The following is a 19,363-nucleotide window of genomic DNA, read 5'->3' as shown; positions in this document are numbered from 1 at the left end:
ATCTCTAATTACAATCTTTTTTGAGGAACTGTTTGGATCCATCACTAGCCCTACCAAGGTGCTCAGACATGGAGATTCTAATTCGAAAGGGGAATACAACTAAATTTATTTTTAATATGTATTCTTTATTCCAGGACCAATGCCCAAAGCTTGGTATATACAGATCGAGGGAGAGGTGGGAGTTGGATTTGGGCATTGTAATTGATCAATGTTGGTCACATCTATGTTTGGATAGTGTTACCACTCCTATCAACTCTGGATACAGAATGATACATTTTAATTTTTTACATCAGTTCTATCTCACACTTGAAAAAATACATAAAAATAAACCAGAAGTTTCTGACAAGTGTTTCGGGTGTGGCGTAGATGTTGGTACCTTTCTGCAGTCCACCTGGCTATGCACGAAACTGAGATCTTTTTGGATGATCTGGGGGAGGTACTGGGGAAGATTCTGGCGATGGATTTCCCTCTAGACCCAGAATTGTTTCTTCTGGGGAACTTAGCAGTTTTGAAAGTTAACCTCCCCAGGAATAAATCCAAACTTATTAAAGTTGCATTGTCAGTGGCCAGGAAATGCATAGTGGTAACATGGAAATCCGATTCCCTTGTACATATTGATCGTTGGAATAAAGAAATGCAAAGTTGTATGCCCCTTGAGAAGATCACTTCTACCCTCAGGAATGGATACACTATGTTCATTGAGATTTGGCAACCATATTTGGATTACTTAAATGCCCAGATTGTTTAATCTATTTATTTTAATTTTTAAAAATTAATATATCCCTTATTATAAGCTAGTTTCTTTCATTTGTATTTTAAACTGACTCTGAGAGCTGGATGCCTACTCTTCTTCCTTTCTCTTTTCTTTTTTCTTCTCTCCTTTCTTTCCTCTGTCTCCTTTGTTTTTTTCTCCCTCCTTTTTTCTAAATGCGGGGAGATGGTGTTGGGATAGGTGTTCTTTTTTTTCTTGGATTTATTAATGTATTTGAATTATTTTTTCCAATATGTATGAAATGTTGTATTAATTGAGTCCTTATATTTCTTCTTTAAAAAATTAAATAAAATATATTTTTAAAAAAGGATGTCCGTTAATTTCCCTGTTATTTAATTTGGTGTTGGAACCTTTGGCCATTGCACTTCGTGAAGCTAAAGATATTCAAGGAATTTCCATAAATGGGGCTATTCATAAGATCTCCCTTTATGCTGATGATCTCTTAGTTTATGTTTCGAATCCTGAACAATCCATTTGTAGTTTACTGAAATTATTAAATGAATTTGGCAAGTTTTTGGGAAATAAACTAAATGATTCAGCTTCTATATATGATGACATTCCTTTTAAAGTTACGGACACTTTTGAATATTTGGGTATTATCATCACTAAAAATTATGGAGACCTTTACAGAGCTAATTTGGTTCCCTTAGTGGATTTTGTGAAGCAATTATTTTGTAGATGGAATCCACTTACACTTTTGTTAGCTGGCCGAATTCATGCAATTAAAATGATGATTTTACCAAAATTTTTATATGTATTTCAAAATATTCCTTTTTTTTAACTAAGGAGTTTTTTGATCAGGTTGACTCTATTATTTAATCTTTTGTTTGGGATAATAAGAGACCAAGAATTGGAAAATATCATTTACAAAAATTAAAAAAGGATGGAGGTCTTGCTGTGCCTAATTTAAGAATTGTATTATTGGGCTGTTAATATACGTTATGCGTGTTCTTGGTTATATTGGACTGATAAAAATTAGATTAGATTATTAGATTATGAGGACACACAGTCCTCTTTTATTGTCATTTAGTAATGCATGCATTAAGAAATGATACAATGTTCCTCCAGTATGATATCACAGAAACACAAGTCAGACCAAGACTCAAAAACTGACAAAAACCACATAATTATAACATATGGTTACAACAGTGCAAAGCAATACCATAATTTGATTAAGAACAGACCATGGGCACGGTTAAAAAAAGTCTCAAAGTCCCAATAGCCCCATCATCTCACGCAGAAGGTAGAAGGAAGAGAAACTCTCTTCCTGCCATGAACCTCCAGTGCTGCAAACTTGCTGATGCAGCACCCTGGAAGCACCCGACCACAGCTGACTCTTGAGTCCGTCCGAAAACTTCGAGCTTCCGACCAACCCTCCGACACCGAGCAGCATCTCTGCCGAGTGCTTCGGCCCCGGCAACAGACAATAGGCAAAGCCGAGGATCTGGGTTCCTTCCCCTCCGGAGATCCTCGATCGCACAGTAGCAGCGGCAGCGAAGCGGGCATTCCAGAAGTTTCACCAGATGTTCCTCCGTGCTTCTTCACGTCTGTCTCATCAAACCAGGATTGTGCACGGCATCCTGCTTGACAAATACAAATATCATTCACCAGAGAGGCCGCGTGCGCTGCATTGCGCCGCCATCTTCTCCTCCCCCGAATGAATGACCACCTTGGGTTGATTTGGAATTGAAAACTGTGAAACAATTTTACTTAACTTTGTTATTAGGAGCTTCTTTACCTGTACAACTAGCCAAATTTTCTATTCTAAATTATATCCTATGATTAAGCAGTCATTACAAATTTGGTACCGGTTTCATAATTTTTTTTAATCTTAAAAAATTTGTCCTTCTTAGGTTAATTTATCGAAACCATTTATTTAAGCCTTCACTTAGTGATCCTGCCTTTTCTCTTTGGAGGAATAAAGGAGTTTATTCCTCATGGATCTGTTCCAAGAAGGCCGATTGATGTCCTTTGAGAAATTAGTAACTAAATATTCTCTCACGTACTCACGTTTCTTGCAATACCTTCAGGTCAGACATTTCTTACAAGAATATTAATTAATTTTCCATATATACAAGATTCTGACCTGTTAGACATTCTTTTAAAAATGAATCCTTTAGTGAAACGTTTTATTGGGAAAATTTATAATTTACTATTACAACAGTACAATTATCCTTTACAAAAATCAGATTAAGCAAGGTTGGGAAAGAGAGCTTAACATGACCTTGATAACAGAGGATTGGTTGCGAATTTTGAAGTTGGTTAACTCTTCGATTTGTGCCAGTCACTCTCTAATTCAATTTAAAATTGCACATCATTACTATTTGACAAAGGAGAGACTGTCTAAAATATTTCCTAATGTTGATAGTCAGTGTGATAGATATAAAACTGAGACAGCTACACACATGTTTTGGTCATACCATAGAACCATAGAACCATAGAAACTACACCACAGAAACAGGCCCCTTGGCCCTTCTTGGCTGTGCCGAACCATTTTCTGCTTAGTCCCACTGACCTGCACACAGACCATATCCCTCCATACACCTCCCATCCATGTATCTGTCCAATTTATTCTTAAATGTTAAAAAAGAACCCGCATTTACCACCTCGTCTGGCAGCTCATTCCATACTCCCACCACTCTCTGTGTGAAGAAGCCCCCCCTAATGTTCCCTTTAAACTTTTCCCCCCTCACCCTTAACCCATGTCCTCTGGGTTTTTTCTCCCCTTGCCTCACTGGAAAAAGCCTGTTTACATTCACTTTATCTATACCCGTCATAATTTTATATACCTCTATCAAATCTCCCCTCATTCTTCTACGCTGCAGGGAATAAAGTCCTAATCTATTCAACCTTTCTCTGTAACTGAGTTTCTCAAGTCCCGGCAACATCCTTGTAAACCTTCTCTGCACTCTTTCAACCTTATTTATATCCTTCCTGTAATTTGATGACCAAAACTGAACACAATACTCCAGATTCGGCCTCACCAATGCCTTATACAACCTCATCATAACATTCCAGCTCTTATACTCAATACTTCGATTAATAAAGGCCAATGTACCAAAAGCTCTCTTTACGACTCTATCTACCTGTGACGCCACTTTTAGGGAATTTTGTATCTGTATTCCCAGATCCCTCTGTTCTACTGCACTCCTCAGTGCCTTACCATTAACCCTATATGTTCTACCTTGGTTTGTCCTTCCAACATGCAATACCTCACACTTGTCAGTATTAAACTCCATCTGCCATTTTTCAGCCCATTTTTCCAGCTGGTCCAAGTCCCTCTGCAGGCTCTGAAAACCTTCCTCACTGTCTACTACACCTCCAATCTTTGTATCATCAGCAAACTTGCTGATCCAATTTACCACATTATCATCCAGATCATTGATATAGATGACAAATAACAACGGACCCAGCACTGATCCCTGTGGCACACCACTAGTCACAGGCCTCCACTCAGAGAAGCAATTCTCTGCCACCACTCTCTGGCTTCTTCCATTGAGCCAATGTCTAATCCAATTTACCACCTCTCCAGGTATACCTAGCGACTGAATTTTCCTAACTAACCTCCCATGTGGGACCTTGTCAAAGGCCTTACTGAAATCCATGTAGACAATATCCACTGCCTTCCCTTCATCCACTTTCCTGGTAACCTCCTCGAAAAACTCCAACAGATTGATCAAACATGACCTACCACGCACAAAGCCATGTTGACTCTCCCTAATAAGCCCCTGTCTATCCAAATGCTTGTAGATTCTGTCTCTTAGTACTCCCTCCAATAACTTACCTACTACTGACGTTAAACTCACTGGCCTATAATTTCCCGGATTACTTTTCGATCCTTTTTTAAACAACGGAACAACATGAGCCACTCTCCAATCCTCCGGCACTTCACCCGTAGACAGTGACATTTTAAATATTTCTGCCAGGGCCCCCGCAATTTCAACACTAGTCTCTTTCAAGGTCCGAGGGAACACTCTGTCAGGTCCCAGGGATTTATCCACTTTAATTTTCCTCAAGACAGCAAGCACCTCCTCCTTTTCAATCTGTACAGTTTCCATGGTCTCACTACTTGATTCCCTCAATTCCATAGATTTCATGCAAGCTTACTTAGTAAATACAGACGCAAAAAACCTATTTAAGATCTCTCCCATTTCCTTTGGTTCCGCACATAGCCGACCACTCTGATCTTCAAGAGGACCAATTTTATCCCTTACAATCCTTTTGCTCTTAATATACTTGTAAAAGCTCTTTGGATTATCCTTCACTTTGACTGCCAAGGCAACCTCACGTCTTCTTTTAGCCCTCCTGATTTCTTTCTTAAGTATTTTTTTGCACTTCTTATACTCCTCAAGCACCTGATTTACGCCCTGTTTCCTATACATTTCATACAACTCCCTCTTCTTCTTTATCAGAGTTGCAATATCCCTTGAGAACCAAGGTTCCTTATTCCTATTCAATTTGCCTTTAATCCTGACAGGAACATACGAACTCTGCACTCTCAAAATTTCCCCTTTGAAGGCTTCCCACCTACCAATCACATCTTTGCCAGAGAACAACCTGTCCCAATCCACGCTTTTTAGATCCTTTCTCATTTCTTCAAATTTGGCCTTCTTCCAGTTCAGAACCTTAACCCTAGGACCAGATCTATCCTTGTCCATGATCAAATTGAAACTAATGGTGTTATGATCACTGGAACCAAAGTGCTCCCCTACACAGACTTCTGTCACTTGCCCTAATTCGTTTCCTAACAGGAGATCCAATATTGCATCCCCTCTAGTTGGTCCCTCTATATATTGATTTAGAAAACTTTCCTGATCACATTTTACAAACTCTAAACCATCTAGACCCCCAACAGTATGGGAGTCCCAATCAATGTATGGAAAATTAAAATCCCCTACCACCACAACTTTATGTTTCCTGCAGTTGCCTGCTATCTGTCTGCAGATTTGCTCTTCCAAGTCTCGTTGACTATTGGGTGGTCTGTAATACAATCCCACTAATGTGGCCATACCTTTCCTGTTTCTCAGCTCCACCCATAAGGACTCAGTAGACAAGCCCTCTAATCTGTCCTGCCTGAGCACTGCTGTAATATTTTCCCTAACAAGCAATGCTACTCCCCCACCTTTCATTCCTCTGCCTCGATCACATCTGAAACATCGGAACCCTGGAATATTAAGCTGCCAGTCCTGCCCTTCCTGTAGCCAAGTTTCAATAATTGCTACAACATCATAATTCCACGTGTCAATCCACGCCCTCAACTCATCCACCTTCCCCGCAATACTTCTAGCATTGAAATATATACACCTCAGAAGATTTTTACCACCACTCACAACCTTTCATAATTTTATATACCTCTATCAAATCCCCCCTCATTCTTCTACGCTGCAGGGAATAAAGTCCTAACCTATTCAACCTTTCTCTGTAACTGAGTTTCTCAAGTCCCTGCAACATCCTTGTAAACCTTCACTGCACTCTTTCAACCTTATTTATATCCTTCCTGTAATTTGGTGACCAAAACTGAACACAATACTCCAGATTCGGCCTCACCAATGCCTTATACAACCTCATCATAACATTCCAGCTCTTATACTGAGTCGTGAAATTTGTTAACTTGCATCAGCAGTTCAATGCAATATATAATATAGAAGAGAAAAAAATCTATACATTACAGTATATATATGTAACCCTCGGTTCAGCTAATGCTTAATCTCGGGGGTGATAGCCCCCGGCCCTGCTAAACTTAAGAAATCTCGTTTGGGTGGATACTGTGCGATGCGTCCCCCGTTATAAATCAGTAGCACGAAACAACACACAGTACGCAATATGTGATTAAACGATTGAGCTTTGTAATTCTTAATTTGACTATATGGTGAGTAAAGAAACAAAAAAAAAGAAAAGGGCCCATTCTCCTGAAACAGTGTAATGGGCAACGTTGGAGCTCACGGTTTCGTCCACTTGTTCCCGTCGACCTCCTCCGAGCGTAGCCAACCCTCGGACCCTTGCTCCTCAGTCCACCTGGTCCGGTGGTCTAGCAACTGTCTCCATTCGCGTCCTCTCTCTTCATCTCTCCCCGAGAAAGGACCGCAAAATCCGGCTCCCAGACCCACGAGAAAGAACAACATCCCACTCATTGGATAGCCCCACATTCCAAAGTCCCGTTATCTCTAGTCATAACCCAAACATTGCTGCGACAGAGAAACCATTACCTTAGCAGTGAAACCTTACAGAGTGTTACATGTTTATTGAATAGATTAAAAATCACAGAAATAACGGAACACTGGGTCAAGTTAATCAATTTCTATTCACAGAGCTTTATTAAACTTAATGTTGCAGTTATACAGGACCCTGGTCAGACCCCACTTGGAGTACTGTGCTCAATTCTGGTTGCCTCACTACAGGAAGGATGTGGAAGCCATAGAAAGGATGCAGAGGAGATTTACAAGGATGTTGCCTGGATTGGGGAGCAAGCATACCCTATGAAAAGTGGTTGAGGGAACTCGTCTTTTCTCCTTGGGGTGACGGAGGGAGAGAGGTGACCTGATAGAGGTGTACAAGATGATAAGAGGCATTGATCGTGTTGATAGTCAGAGGCTTTTTCCCAGGGCTGAAATGGTTGCCACAAGAGGGCACAGGACACAAGAAGGGCCTGTATTCTGCTATGTTACTAAATTTTTATACTCATTTGCCAGTAACAGGCCTTTCAGACCAAATCAGAGATGAATTCTCTCAGGCACACAGCTTTCGCAATGGTGTTCATTTCAGAGCTCCCATGTACCAAGTGGCAGTGTGAAATATGAAATCCAATGACCTCACCATTCCTGTTGAACACAAGGCTACATTGGTCCTCAATGGAGGAGCTGGTTATATAGATGATGAGATTTTCAGCAGTATAACTATCTTTATTGAAGTACTGGATACAATCCCTCCCACCATCCACATCTCCACACTTCATGTTTTCACACTCTGAATGTTGAGAGGCAATGCCCTCTATGGCCCTTGTGGCTATGGGGTCAGGGGGTATGGAGGGAAGGCTGGGGCGGGGATCTGAGTTGGAGGATCAGCCATGATCATAGTAAATGGCGGTGCGGCTCGAAGGGCCGAATGGCCTACTCCTGCACCTATTTTTTTTCTATTATGGCAAGTATTCTCCGTTGTTCATTCAGTGGAATTAAACAACAATCTACCAAATTATTCTTTGCTTTCAGGACAAAACATTTGCCATTATCTGGTATTCTAACATTGCCAATTTTAAAGCCTCTCGGAAAACTCGCGTCTGCATGATTCAACACCATGAAAACGAGACCATGTGCGGTCTTAATAATCCTGAGAAAATTTGTTTGGTTGTTACTAACTGAATTAGAACCTTCAATCAGGTACGATAAACCAGAATTAAACACAGCATGCGTGGGGCTCTCATTTATGAATTTCTTGATGCGATCACTAGCTACAACAAAATTTTCAATCACAAAGCATGTCTCAGCTTCCTCTCCAGGAGAATATATTGTACCCAGTGCATCAGGACTGTTACGAAGAATTTCAGCATGGTAGTTACGAACCGCAACATCACCCCGACTGCAGAACAAATTCCATATAAAGTTGATCATTTCCGTCTCCGAACATGGATTCATCTGAGAAAATCAGAAATAGAGAGAGAGAGAGTTATAGTGAGTGTGAGGGGAAGTTAAAATTTGAGGGTGGGAGAGGGCGGTGAGGGCACTGGGGTGGCAGAGAAAGGGTCAGGAAGAGTCAAATCAATCTGCTTGACTGAAATTAAATTCAAGATTGTTTAATGCCATTTCCAGTAGACCAAGTGTAAAGAGGAACAAAGTAATTGTTACTGTGCTGTAGATTGCCTCTAGCGTATGGGTGGGTGGTAGAACCCTGGGGGAGGTGTTGGCAATGAGAGGTGGGGAGAGAATAGGATCAATGTCGGATGGGGAGCTGAGGTGACGTAGAGAGGTTGATAGTCCGTGTGGACTCAGTGGGGTGAATGGCCTGTTTCCCTCAATGTCACTCACACTCCTCCCTCCTTTTCCAAGACACCCCACAACACATGTCAGCGCAGATCCCTTACTGGACACTATCGCTCCCGGAAGGATAATTTCAAGGACATGACAGGGCCTGAACCAGTGTTAGCAGTGGCACAGGAGCGGAGTGGTCAGTGTTCAATTCCTGCTGCCGTCGGTAAGGAGTTTGTGGGTCCTGTGGGTTTACTATGGGTGCCCCGCTCTCCTCTCCTCCCACATCCAACGACATACGGGTTAGTAGGTTAATCGGCCACGTCGGTGCAATTCGGCAGTGCAGGCTCGTTGTGCCTGTGATCATGCTGTATTTCTAAATACAAATAAAATTAATCTCACCACTTCCTGAGGCGGGACTTGGAACGAGCCAGACTGCATTCTTCTGTAAATTCAGCTTCTCACCCAGGGCCGAGCTCCCGACACACACGAGCAGTCTCTGCTGACGGGCTACATAATCACAGACATTTACAAACATGAGGCTGTTCAGCCCATCGAGTCTCTGCTGGCTAAAAGCCCCTCTCCAACCCTTAGCCTGCTGTCCCACAGCTCATCTGGTCTCCATTCAAAGGTGGGGATGTTCTCCCCAAAACCACACTAGGCCCTTCATGGTGTAGATCTGCACTCTATGGAACATTAACCTCCCTCCCCTGCCACCACCTCTCTCCTAATTCCTAATCCCTCCTAGGCCCTTCATGGTGTAGGTCGAGAGAGTATGAAACAATATCCTCCCCAATTTATCCTACCCCCACCACCAATCCTCCCTCCACACCCCATCTTTCCTCCCCTATCCTTGCTCCCCACCACCATTCCTCCCCCTCTGTCCTCTCTACCACCACCAATTCTCCTAATCCCTACCCCAGTATTGATTTTGGATTTCATCTTTTCTAGATTTAGTTGTATTTCCAAGTTAGATTGCTTCATGCCTGTTTATGTTAATTATATTTATATAATTAGGTATATTCAATTATTTTATTGGTATAATATAATAATATGAGGGGGGTGAGTCAGAGGCACGTAAAGTTGAAACGTCACGAGGAGAGGAAGGTGGGTTTTCCGGCCGGTCTCACGAGTCCTATATAAGCACATGCACCACGCTTTAACAGCCTTTTAGTACGAGGGTGAATTCGATCACATGATAAACACTTTCCCCAAAAGGTTCTTTGACCTTAAGCTCTCTAATCAATCCTGGTTCATTGCACAACACGCAATCCAGGATAGCTGATCCCCTAGAGGGGTCAACTGGAGCCTGTATATTAATGTATGAATGGTTATAATAGTTATATTTAATAATCTCCACACACTCTACACACACAGTTGGGGCCAGGAACGAGCTGGGCTGCTTTCCTCTGTAAGTGCGCTGTTTCTCACTCAGGCCGAGCTCCCGACACACACTAAATCCCTCCTAGGCCCTTCACAGTGTAGATTTTAATTCTATGAAAAATTAACCTCCCCACCTCATCCTCATTTCCCACCACCAATCTCACAATCCATCCTCTCTCCCATCGCCAATTCTAATCTAAATCTCCAATATTTATTTAGATTTAGATTTATCGGTAACTCGAAGTTGTTGACTCATGCTGCAATGCCTCCAAGAGTCGTTGGGTGGGATTCCTACCTGTTTGAAGCTTCTTTAATGGACACCAATTCTTCCTGCTCAACTGCTGTCTTGACGTGTGCGGCAGATCCACAGATAAAAACTATATTCCACAGGAATACAGGTCAGTAAGAATGGGACCTACCTGTCTCGCACGTTTCGTCAAAATTTTCCAAAGCATGGCGCGTGAAGCCTATATAGGACTCATGAGACTTCCGCCGGAAGACTCACTTTCCCCTCCTCGTGACGTTTCAACGTTACGTGCCTCTGACTCGCCCTCCTCAGGCATGCTATAGCCCAAGGAAGAGCATTCGGCAGAAAGCACAAACTCCCGGAAATACTCAGCAGGTGTCAGTGGAGAAGGAACTGCCACTCGATGTCCCTTTATTCTAGAACATTCTGTCTGGCAGCGTCATACACAGCCACTCTACACACACCTACGGTATATGTGTCATAGAAACATAGAAAACCTGCAGCACAATACAGGCCCTTCAGCCCACAAAGCTGTGCTGAGCATGTTCTTACCTTAGAAATTACCTAGAGTTACCCATAGCCCTCTATTTTTCTGAGCTCCATGTACCTGTCCAGGAGTCTCTTAAAAGACCCTACCATATCCGCCTCCACCACCGTCACCATCAGCCCATTCCACACACTCACTGCTCTCTCAGTAATGAAACTTACCCCTGACATCTCCTCTGTACCCACTTGCAAGCACTTTAAAACTGTGCCCTCTCATGCTAGCCATGTCCTTTAGGATCAATTTTTAAATATTCTTAATTGTACGCAAGTCTCTGAATAATCTTGCTGCTGTGTATGTTTTGAAGTGCCTATCCCCTTACATCCCTAATTGTAACCTTAGATCTGTGAATACTGGTTTACTTCGTGTTCCGAGTGCTGAGTATGTAAGAATTGGTGATGCGTTCTTTTACTCTGATGCAGCGAAAATCTGGAATATTCTTTTTTTTGTAATTTATTTTTTATTGAAGTTCATCATCAAACAAACATTTCCATAAGATGTATTTAAGATAATGTACATATATATCATATAGTCATATTTGTCAGAAATCTCCACATAATATTTAACTGAGGTATACACTTATAGAAAGGAGAGGAAAGAAAGAACAATCAAAAGAAGAAAACTACGTACAAAGTAGGGAGTGATCTTTTTTTTTAACAACATATTCATTGACTTATGAGAATAAAATCAGGCCTATGAGGTGCTATGTAGTTAAACCATTTTTCCCAGTATGAAACAAATTGTTCCAACTTATGATTAACAGATGCTATGGTTGCAGGAGGGGTGTGATTGGCAATTAAATATTCCAGGTTTTCATTGCTTCAGGTGTGATAGCATAGGAGGGGCAAGAGGGGGAGGTTTTACATTGCTTGTCAGAGAATATATACCAGCAGTGCTGTGGCAGGACAGATTAGTGGACTCGTCCAGGGAGGCTATTTGGGTGGAATTGAGGAATAGGAAAGGCATTGTGATGCTTATAGGGGTGTATTATAGACCACCTAATGGGGACCGAGAACTGGAGGAGCAAATTTGTAAGGAGATAGCAGATATCTGTAGTAAGTACAAGGTTGTGATTGTGGGAGATTTTAATTTTCCACACATGGACTGGGAAGCCCATTCTGTAAAAGGGCTGGATGGTTTGGAGTTTGTAAAATGTGTGCAGGATAGTTTTTTGCAGCAATACACAGAGGTACCAACTAGAGAAGGGGCAGTGTTGGATCTCCTGTTAGGGAATGAGATAGGTCAGGTGACAGACGTATGTGTTGGGGAGCACTTCGGGTCCAGTGATCACAATGCCATTAGTTTCAATATAATTATGGAGAAGGATAGGACTGGACCCAGGGTTGAGATTTTTGACTGGAGAAAGGCTAACTTTAAGGAGATGCGAAAGGATTTAGAAGAAGTGGATTGGGACAATTTGTTTTATGGAAAGGATTTAATAGAGAAATGGAGGTCACTTCAAGGTGAAATTTTGAGGGTACAGGATCTTTATGTTCCTGTTAGGTTGAAAGGAAAGGTTAAAAGTTTGAGAGAGCCATGGTCTTCAAGGGATATAGGAAACTTGGTCCGGAAAAAGAGAAGGATTTACAATAAATATAGGCAGCTTGGAGTAAATGAGGTGCTCAAGGAATATAAAGAATGTAAAAAGAAACTTAAGAAAGAAATTAGAAAAGCCAGAAGAAGATACGAGGCAGCTTTAGCAAGTAAGGTGAAAATAAATCCAAAGGGTTTCTACAGTTATGTTAATAGCAAAAGGATAGTGAGGGATAAAATTGGTCCCTTAGAGAATCAGAGTGGACGGCTATGTGCGGAGCCAAAAGAGATGGGGGAGATTTTGAACAATTTCTTTTCTTTGGTATTCACTAAGGAGAAGGATATTGAATTGTGTAGGGTAAAGGAAACAAGAAGGGTAGTTATGGAAACTATGATGATTAAAGAAGAGGAAGTACTGGCGCTTTTAAGGAATATAAAAGTGGATAAGTCTCCGGGTCCAGACAAGATATTCCCTAGGACCTTGAGGGAAGTTAGTGTGGAAACAGCAGGGGCTCTGACAGAAATATTTCAAATGTCATTAGAAACGGGAATGGTGCCGGAGGATTGGCGTATTGCTCATGCTGTTCCATTGTTCAAAAAGGGTTCTAAGAGTAAACCTAGCAATTATCGGCCTGTGAGTTTGACGTCAATGGTGGGTAAATTGATGGAAAGTATTCTTAGAGATGGTATATATAATTATCTGGATAGACAGGGCCTGATTAGGAACAGTCAACATGGATTTGTGCGTGGAAGGTCATGTTTGACAAATCTTATTGAATTTTTTGATGAGGTTACTAGGAAAGTTGACGAGGGTAAAGCGGTGGATGTTATCTATATGGACTCAGTAAGGCCTTTGACAAGGTTCCACACGAAAGGTTCATTAGGAAGGTTCAATCGTTAGGTATTAATATTGAAGTAGTAAAATGGATTCAGCAGTGGCTGGATGGGAGACGCCAGAGAGTAATGGTGGATAACTGTTTGTCAGATTGGAGGCCGATGTCCAGTGGTGTGCCTCAGGGATCTGTACTGGGTCCAATGTTGTTTGTCATATATATTAATGATTTGGATGATGGGGTGGTAAATTGGATTAGTAAGTATGCAGATGATACCAAGATTGGTGGCATTGTGGATAATGAAGTAGGTTTTCAAAGCTTGCAGAGAGATTTAGGCCAGTTAGAAGAGTGGACTGAAAGATGGCAGATGGAGTTTAATGCTGAAAAATGTGAGGTGCTACATTTTGGTAGGACTAATCAAAATAGGACATACATGGTAAATGGTAGGGCATTGAAGAATGCTGTAGAACAGAGGGGTCTAGGAATAATGGTGCATAGTTCCCTGAAGTGGAATCTCATGTGGATAGGGTGGTGAAGAATGCTTTTGGTATGCTGGCCTTTATTAATCAGAGCGTTGAGGATAGGAGTTGGGATGTAATGTTGAAATTGTACAAGGCATTGGTAAGGCCAAATTTGGAGTATTGTGCATAGTTCTGGTCACCGAATTATAGGAAAGATATCAATAAAATTGAGAGAGTACAGAGGAGGTTTACTAAAATATTGCCTGGGTTTCATCTCCTAAGTTACAGAGTAACGTTGAACAAGTTAGGCCTTTATTCTTTGGAGCGTAGAAGGTTGAGGGGGGACTTGATAGAGGTATTTAAGATTATGAGGGGGATAGATAGATTTGACGTGGATAGGCTTTTTCCATTGAGAGTAGGGGAGATTCAAACAAGAGGACATGAGTTGAGAGTTAAAGGGCAAAAGTTTAGGGGTAACATGAGGGGAACCTTCTTTACTCAGAGAGTGGTAGCTGTGTGGAACGAGCTTCCAGCAGAAGTGGTTGAGGCAGGTTCGATGTTGTCGTTTAAAGTTAAATTGGATAGATATGTGGACAGGAAGGGAATGGAGGGTTATGGGCTGAGTGCAGGTCGGTGGGACTAGGTGAGAGTAAGAGTTTGGCATGGACTAGAAGGGCCGAGATGGCCTGTTTCCGTGCTGTAATTGTTATATGGTTATATGGTTATATGTTATATGTTATCTTCTCCATTTTGTAAATGTCCATTGTAATTTCCATCCATACATTTAACGTAGGGCTGTCCTGTGATAACCATTTCCTGGTAAGGGTCTTTTTACCAGCCACCAGCAGTACATTCATTAAATATTTATCTCTTTTCAACCATTCTTGAGGTATATACCCAAAATATATGGTCTTACTTTCTAAGGGTATTTCACATTTAAAGATGTCTTGTAGGGCATTATGTATCCCATTCCAATAGTCTTTGATAACGGGGCATTCCCAGAAAATATGGTAATGGTTTGCATTTTGACTTCCACAATTTCTCCAGCAAACAGGGGTGTTGTTATCATAATGGGATTTCTGAGAGGGTGTAATAAAACACCTTATCAACTTTTTCCACCTGAACTCCCTCCATTTCTGTGAACTGGTACACTTCCATTGATACCTCCATATTATTGTCCAGTCTTCCTCAGATATTATTATCCCTCCTTCCTTCTCCCATTTTGTTTTAATGTATGAAGTCGAATGTGGTTTAAGATTTGACAAACCCTTATACACATTTGCAATTATTCTACTACCGTTGTCTGAATTATATGCTTTTCTAAATAGCTCTATCAGACATGTACTTGCCTTGGTTACATTTTTAACCCTCCTATTAACATACTGTCACATCTGTAAATATTGATAGAAGTCTTGTTTTTCTAATAAGCATTTCTCTTTGAGCATTTCAAAACTGAACAGTGTTCCTTCTTTCATTATATTGCAAATAGCTGTTATTCCTTTAGCTGTCCAGTCCTTAAATCTAGCATCCCGTTTATTCAGCGTAAAATCCGAGTCATATGAACACCATTTAAGAATTGCAATGTCTTTCTCTAGTTTATATTCTTTTATAATAGTTTTCCATATTTTAAGAGTCCTTTTCACCCACGAGTTGTCAATATTATTTATGTAACTCTTTAGGTTGTTATCAGCCAAAATTGCCTGTATGGGGATGGAAAGTATCCTCTCCTCAATGTTTTTCCATTGAGCTCCATATGATGGGTTGCACCAACATATCACGGCTCTCAACTGTGCTGCAAAATAATAATCTCTAAGAGAAGGTAGGCCCCATCCCCCCTTTTCCTTGGCTAATTGCAAAGTTTAGAGATGAACCCAAGGCCTTTTACCTTGCCATATATATCTTGATAGCATCTTGTTCCATTCATTGAATTGATTTTGGTTAATCTCTATTGGTAGGGTCTGAAAGAAATATAGTAGTCTGGGCAGTAAATTCATTTTAATAGATTCAATCCTTCAACTGAGACCAAGAAAAGGAATTAGGTTCCATCTTGTTATATCTTCCTTAATTTTTTTTATATATAGGCTGATAATTGCATTCTGATAATTTTGCCGAATCTTTTGGCATAATGATGCCCAAATATGTGACGGCCTCTGTTTGCCATGCCCAAGGATATCTACTTTCAATTTCTCTTGGTTAGCTATAGTTATGTGAAAGTAGTTGGGTTTTATCTACGTTGATCTTGTATCCTGATAATTGGCCATATTGTTCAAAGGATTGCATCAATTTAGGTAAAGAGTATGTTGGTTGCCCTAGATAGATCAAAATGTCATCCACGTAACAGGCCAATTTATGCTCTGTTCCTTTAGTAGTAATTCCCCTGATATCTTCATTTTGTCTGATGTATTGAGCTAATGGTTCCAGATATAATGCAAAGAGTATCGGTGACCATGCACAACCCTGTCTCGTGCCCCTTTCTAGGGTAAAACTATATATATATAGGCATCCGTTAGTCTCAGGAGACCATGGATTTGTGCCTTGGAAGGTTTCCAGGATGCAGGCCTGGGCAAGGTTGTATGGAAGACCGGCAGTTGCCCATGCTGCAAGTCTCCCCTCTCCATGGCACCAATGTTGTTCAAGGGAAGGGCACTAGGGCCGATACAGCTTGGCACTGGTGTCGTCGCAGAGCAATGTGTGGTTAAGTGCCTTGCTCAAGGACACAACACGCTGCCTCAGCCAAGGCTCGAACTACTGACCTTCAAATCACTAGACGAACGCCCTAACCACTTGGCCACGCGCCAACACAGGTAAAATTATTAGGTAAATATCGATTGATTTTAATCCTAACAGTAGCATTATCATGTAGTGCCTGTATAGTTTTAATAATTGTGTCATGTAGACCAAATCTATGTAAGATTTTTGCGCGCACTGACTACTAAAAATTAGAGGGAACATTGTATATCACCGTCTATTTTTGCTTCCATTTAGTTTATCAGCACTTTTAAAGTTAGCCAAACCTTATAGCTCTTCTGGAGGAGGTGAGGGCTGTCCTCGGAGAACTCACAGTCTGTTTCTATTATCCTTCTCTCATCTTCCTCCTGTCCCCTGCTTTCTCGGTTCTCTTACTATTTCCCAAGCAGATTGGGATAACTGCTCAGCCAGGCTTTCCCTCGGTCTGACCACGCTAACAGGCAGTCCTCCGTTATTCATGTCTGTAGTCGCCTCTTCCACCGTCTGATATAGCTGCATCGCTCCTTTGTAAAATGCTCTCAGTTTAGCAGGGTACAGCAGCGATGCCCAACCACCGGGCCGCGGACTGGTACCGGGCTGCAGAGCATGTGCTACCGGGCCGCGAGGAAGCGATATGATTTGGCGATATGAGTCAGCTGCACCTTTCCTCATTCCCTGTCACGCCCACTGCTGAACTTGAACGCGCACGAGGTCATTACCCGTGCGTCATCCATGTCAGCGTGGGAAGGAGATCAACTCCTCGAGTTTGTAAATGACGACGGGCTGAAAAGTATGTTTGACATAACATCTCTGCCGGCATTCCGGATCAAAGTCAAGGCTAAATATCTTGAGATAACCACGAAAGCACTGAAAACGTTGCTTCCATTTCCAACATTTTTCTGCGAAGCGGAGTTTTCTGCAATGAATTCAATAAAAACTAAACTGCGGAATAGACTGGACACAAGGAACCCCCTTCGAGTATCGCTGTCTCCCATCACCCCTCAATAGGACCGTGTTGTTGCAGGGAAACAAGCCCAGGGCTCCCGCTGATTCAGCGATATTGGTGTGTTGCAATGATTTTATGTGTTCATATGGGGAAAATATGCACTGTGTGTTTAATATCCAAACATTACTTAAAATGTTATGATGCTATTGACTTACTTATATAACCATATAACAATTACAGCACGGAAACAGGCCATCTCAGCCCTTCTAGTCCGTGCTGAACGCTACTCTCACCTCGTCCCACTGACCTGCACTCAGCCCATAACCCTCCATTCCTTTCCTGTCCATATACCTATCCAATTTTTCTTTAAATGATAATATCGAACCTGCCTCTACCACTTCTACTGGAAGTTCATTCAACACTTACTTCAAGCTCCCCTGTCCTCTCCTGATAATTGACTTATCACTATATTCATGCGAGGAAAATATGCGTTGTGTGTTTAATATTAAATTCGTTAGATAAACCCCTTTAGAAATGAAATTGAGTGTATTAGCCACTTCTCACCTATATTCCGGTCATGATTATTATACAGTATTTTATAATTCCACACAGACTCCACACACGATCATTATTTTAATAATCTCCACACAAACACAATTGTTATTTTTAATCATCTCCACACACAAAGGAGGAGGAGCTTAGGAGAATTAATGGCACCTCCTTTGCTTGCAACTTCGGAATCAACTCTATTTCCATCTTTAATATCTCTATTTTTCCCTTTCAGGGTTCTTTTGAAGACTCTGACCTGGAGTTGCACACTGAGTACGGTTCTTTGCGGGAAAGGGACTCGCTCTTGGGGTTTCACGACTGGTCATTATTCGGCACGCCAAGGGTTTGGCTTAAGAGCTCAGCTCACCTTCAGAGGACTAAGTTTTCCTGGCTCTGGAGTCGGGCGGATCATAGGTCAATGTCCAGGCAGGAAATCGGTGTGTCGTGGGAGATGGAAGATCTAGGCTGTGTGCCCAAAGACCTGAGATCTTTGGGCACTGAGCTCGGAAAAAGTGACGCAATGGACTTTTAACATCATCAGCTAGCGAATTGTTTGTTCTGTCTCCCCTCTCGCTGTGAAATGGCAACACCTCTTTCTCCCTTATTAGGGAGAGAGAGAACCTGTGGTATGTCAAATACGGGGTGAAACGTGAAGTCTTTGGAGCACTGCAAATCTGTGTCTTAGCTGTTGCTTTGCTCACACTTGAGTGCTCGGTGGGGGGTGCCAATGCTTTTTTTTGCCGGTGGGGGCAGGGAGGATTGTTACTCACTGACTCTTACGCACGGGAGGGAGAGGAGTTGGGGGGGACTTTGTGGTTCTAACATTTAGCTGTTGTTCACTCTTTGGGAGCACTCCTCTGTTTTTCATGGATGGCTGCGAAGAGAAAGCGTTTCAGGACGTATATACTTCATACTTTATTGTCGCCAAACAATTGTACTAGAACGTACGATCATCACAGCGATATTTGATTCTGCACTCCCCGCTCCCTGGATTACAAATCGATAGTAAATATTAAAAATTTAAATTATAAATCATAAATAGAAAATAGAAAAATGGGAAGTAAGGTAATGCAAAAAAAACCGAGAGGCAGGTCCGGATATTTGGAGGGTACGGCCCAGATCCAGGTCAGGATCCGTTCAGCAGTCTTATCGCAGTTGGAAAGAAGCTGTTCCCAAATATGGCCGTATGAATCTTCAAGCTCCTGAGCCTTCTCCCAGAGGGAAGAGGGACGAAAAGTGTGTTGGCTGGGTGGGTCGTGTCCTTGATTATCCTGGCAGCACTGCTCCAACAGCGTGCAGTTTAAAGTGAGTCCAAGGGCGGAAGGTTGGTTTTTGTGATGTGCTGCGCCGTGTTCATGATCTTCTGCAGCTTCTTCTGGTCTTGGACAGGAGAACTTCCATACCAGGTTG

At 41.8% G+C, this 19,363-nt stretch overlaps 1 long non-coding RNA gene across 2 annotated transcripts in view; it reads left to right on the top strand.

The window, feature by feature from the left end:
• LOC134347448 (uncharacterized) overlaps positions 1-18,694 on the top strand; it is a 30,360-nt gene extending 11,666 nt beyond the window's left edge. Inside the window, exons 1-3 of one of the 2 annotated variants that reach the window (XR_010018159.1) lie at positions 8,820-8,956; positions 10,333-10,511; positions 18,189-18,694. This is a non-coding gene — a long non-coding RNA (uncharacterized LOC134347448). Of the gene's footprint in view, positions 1-8,819; positions 8,957-10,332; positions 10,512-18,188 lie in introns of those variants that run through there. The other variant, XR_010018158.1, reaches the window with a different exon arrangement.
• The last annotated feature ends 669 nt before the right edge of the window (positions 18,695-19,363 follow it).

Source organism: Mobula hypostoma, chromosome 6, assembly GCF_963921235.1.
Source record: "Mobula hypostoma chromosome 6, sMobHyp1.1, whole genome shotgun sequence".
Lineage (NCBI taxonomy): Eukaryota > Metazoa > Chordata > Chondrichthyes > Myliobatiformes > Myliobatidae > Mobula > Mobula hypostoma.
Note: the sequence above shows the minus strand (reverse complement) of the source record. Positions and strands in the feature narration are given on the sequence as shown.